We start from the raw sequence: 4329 nt of genomic DNA, 5'->3' as shown, positions 1-4329 counted from the left end.
TATGCGCTGTTCACATCCAGCTGCCGCTGCCCAACACTACAATGGCAGACAACAATGCAAACTAGCCACAGAGGAGGAGGAGGAGATTAGTGTTTAACGTCCCGTCGACAACGAGGTCATTAGAGACGGAGCGCAAGCTCGGGTGAGGGAAGGATGGGGAAGGAAATCGGCCGTGCCCTTTCAAAGGAACCATCCCGGCATTTGCCTGATGCGATTTAGGGAAATCACGGAAAACCTAAATCAGGATGGCCGGAGACGGGATTGAACCGTCGTCCTCCCGAATGCGAGTCCAGTGCGCTAACCACTGCGCCACCTCGCTCGGTAAACTAGCCACAGACTGCACACAGCGCAGCCAGTGATTTTCATATAGAGCGCTACGTAACGTTGCCAATAAGAAAACATAAACAGCCTACTTACAACTGGTTTACGTTTAAATGCGAAATTGTACCGCAGAGCTGCCCGAACCTGACTTCGCGACCGCGATGCCATAGCAACTAACCCTGCTAGTGAAGTACTGCGCCCACAGACTTGGCACAGAGGCTATAGTGTAAGTATGACGTATTCTCAGAACACAGCTACAATCAGCGACTTACTGTTGCATCGTACTGCAAAACTTTCCTAGTTCCCTTGTACACTACCGTGGAACCCTCTCGTAAGATGGTCTAAGTTAGTGTGTTTTCATAACTGAAGCTCGTAACCAAATTAATCGCAAAAAGCGAGTAGAGACAGCCGTATTTCGTGGCCGTATTTGTAGAAAGTGAGTAGTCTGTGATCGAAAACATAGTCGAAGCGTAGCACTGGTGGGGTGTGGTGTATCAACGCCAGCACCTCACGAGCGGCTGTAACCTCCACACTCCGTACCATACACCGTAGATCGTAGATGATATTAGTGTGCTGCACGTCAGCTGACTAGCGGTGGCATCGATTTGCTCTTCTGTTTGTCTTAATTACAGTACCATCATTAAATGTTTCTTTATTACAATGGTGAAATCCTGTGCAGCGAAAGGTAAGTGAAAGGATACACTCCCAAGAACCAAAGGAACTGGTACACCTTATATCGTGCAGGGCGTCCGCAAGCCGCAACACGGCGTAGCACGGACTCGACTAATGTCTGAAGTAGTGCTGGAGGAAATTGACACTATGAATCCTGCAGGGATGTTAGTTAATCAGTAAGAGTACGAGGGGGGTGGAGATCTCTTCAGAACAGCACGTTGCAATGCGTCCCAGGTATGCTTAATAATGTTCACGTCTTGGGTGTTTGGTGGCCAGTGAAACTGTTTAAACTCCGAAGAGTGTTCCCGGAGCCACTCTGTAGCCATTCTGGACGTGTGGTGTGCTGCATTGTCATGCTGGAATTGCCCAAGTCCGTCGGAATGCACAGTAGACATGACTGGCTGCAGGTGATCAGACAGGATTCTTACTTACGTGTCAGCTGTCATAGTGGTACCTAGAAGTATCAGGGGTGCCATATTACTCCACCTGCACACCCCTCACACCATTACAGACACTCCAGCACCTTGGACAGTCCCCTGCTGCCACGCAAAGTCCATGAATTCATAAGATTGCCTCCATTCCTGTACAAGTCTATCCGCTTGATACAATTTGAAACGAGACTCGTCTTCAGTCATCAACAGTCCAATGTCGGTATTGACGGGCCCAGCCGAGGCGTAAAGCTTTGTGTCGTATAATCATCAAGAGTACACGAATGAGCCTTCCGCTCCTAAAGCCCGTATCGATGATGTTTCGTTGAATGGTTCGCACGATGACACTTGTTGATTGCCCAGCACTGAAATCTGCAGCAATTTGCGGAAGGATTGCACTTCGGTCACGTTGAACAATTCTCTTCAGTCATCGTTGGTCCTGTTCTTGCAGGATCTTTTTCCTGCCACAACAATGTCGAAGGTTTGATATTTTACATGATTCCTGATACTCACGGTACACTCGTGACATGATCGTACGGGAAAAATCCCCACTTCAGCGCTACCTCGCAGATGATGTATCCCATCGCTCGAGCGCCGACTATAACACCACGTTCAGATTCACTTAAATCCTCATAATCTGCTGTTGTACGAGCAGTAACTGATGTAACAACTGGCCAGACACTTGTCTTACGCAGGCGTTGGCGACCACTGCTCCGTATTCTGCCTGGTTTACATATCTCTGCATTTGAATACGCATGCCTGTACCGTTTTCTTTGGCCCTTCAGTGTAATATTCAATTCGACAGTTAAGTGTTTTCAAAACACGAAAAAAACTTGCAAACTCCTATTTCGAGATTAACTCAGTGAATTTATAGGCTTAAGCTGAGGAGTGAAACTGTTACCAATGAGCTGTGAATGGAAGTCTGGTTAAGAGCGTTTCTATCGAAATAATATGAACTGAATGATGGGGGTCATGTTATACATATGTGTAAAACCACGCACGTAAATTTATGAAATTAAATAGCAGTATCTTTCTGTTCACCTTGGAAACTTGATTTTAGGCAGCGTCAAGGTTGGTTGCAGTATTTCCTTTGATGGTAATCAAAGTAATGTTTCGATCAATGATTCGAAAACGGAGAACTTTAAAGCAAAATAAAAGACAAAGCTATGTAGCAAGCATATTTCAAGAGCTTTTCTGACTTGGAAGTTAGGCCGTATATTTATCCTCACATATAAATCTCGGGGAATGACGAATATTTTGAGAGGGTAGAATGGTAACATCTATACTTGGTTAAGCAAAAGTCTTAGAACAAATACGGTTGCTTTGTAAAACTCGGACAGTACTAAATTTCGGCCGGAACGCGCCGGAACATTTCGGCACCTCCTAGCTCACGTTTTCCTTTTTTTTTTAACTCTTTGGCACCAGACGCCATCGGACATTTAAAACAGTACACATCTATTAAATCGAAACGTATCTAAAATTTGCTGTTGCCCCAGCACCAATAAACTGACAGTGGGTGACGTACGTGGGACGGTGGACGGGCGCGTGATGCGAGATGCTTTGTGTATGTATCGACGTGCAGCCTTGCTCCTACGTGTATGGCGACGAGCTACCAGCTTTCGTCTTGGTGCTGTCAACGAGAAACGTAGAGGTAAGCCTCCAACTTTTTACTTTTATTCACATATATTCATTCGTTAGTACAGCACATAACCATATGTTTGGGAAAAGCATACTCTTAGCTGTGGTGAGAGAGATAGAAGATTCTGCCAGAGCACGCAGTAGTTGAACGTTTGTCGAACGAGTGAAAGAAGGTGTTTCAGGCTACAATGACATACCATATGTCAAAGTAAAATGACACAGTACATCGTTTTACCTCGATGTGGACTCTAATTCTGCTCTGTGCGGTCTTTGATATTAATTAAGTTATTTATTTCAAGTATCTGCTTAAATTTAACAACAATAACAGTAGGTCATTCTATAATAAAATAACTTAAACGAAACATTATATATGAATTGATAAATGTGCGATGATACACAAGTGGAATGAATTTACATAGGCAATATATAAGAAAATGAATCTCCCTTTTCCGTCCGCAGGAAAATGAAGTAATGAAATAGACAAGCACAGTCTTTGAATGCGGTGCAGATGCAGTTGGCTATAGATGCTGCTTCCAGCGGCGAGATGAGCTGACTGCAGGTGTTGAAGGTATTTGCTGCTCCCGAGGCTACGCTTAGAAGACGAACTAGGAATACTAACAAAAACTTCAGTAGTGTTGAGAAAGAATTTTGTAGATTCCAGCTAACTTTCAACACTGTATTGGAGCGTGAAACTATTGGAGTCGCGACTGTTTGGTATGACTATGAAGGAGGTGGGACAGCTTGGATTCCAAACAGCCGAGAAAAGCAAAGAGGTAACTTAGTTTTGGGAAAGAAATATCGTACGAAAAAGACCTTTTTTGCGACAACAGTGATGCTTCCGAAGGTTGTCATATTGTACTGCATGGAACTATACTCGTATTCAAAACCCGGAGAACACAGGTTAAGGAATCAGCAGTGTAATTTTTGGACACACGCTGAATGTGCTGGAGTAAGCCACAGAACAAAAAACCTTAATCTTCGAAGAGATAGGATTGGAGAGAATTATTTTTTCCAAATCGGAAATAGTTTTGTTGCTTTATGGATTGAAATTTGTAATTCTACTTTTAGTCTTCACTTTTTGTGTGACGGAATTGAGATATGTTGACTGATACTGTTGTTGTTTCAGAAAAAGTCTTTTATGTTTTAGGTACAGATCTATGAAATATATCAAACAGCTAATATTTGACTGAATTTGTTACTTTTTCTTACTCCTATGTCATTTTATCCTGACATCGGTCTAAAATGACAGATATGCACTTTTTACAAAGAT

The 4329-nt window shown here is 43.4% G+C and overlaps 1 non-coding gene across 1 annotated transcript; it reads right to left on the bottom strand.

Annotated features, from left to right (window-relative positions):
• Positions 1-246: 246 nt before the first annotated feature.
• Positions 247-319, bottom strand: Trnaa-cgc (transfer RNA alanine (anticodon CGC)). Its single transcript has one exon. It is a non-coding gene; the product is annotated as a tRNA-Ala (tRNA).
• Between the last annotated feature and the right edge of the window lie 4010 nt (positions 320-4329).

Source organism: Schistocerca cancellata, chromosome 5, assembly GCF_023864275.1.
Source record: "Schistocerca cancellata isolate TAMUIC-IGC-003103 chromosome 5, iqSchCanc2.1, whole genome shotgun sequence".
Taxonomy (NCBI): domain Eukaryota; kingdom Metazoa; phylum Arthropoda; class Insecta; order Orthoptera; family Acrididae; genus Schistocerca; species Schistocerca cancellata.
Note: the sequence above shows the minus strand (reverse complement) of the source record. Positions and strands in the feature narration are given on the sequence as shown.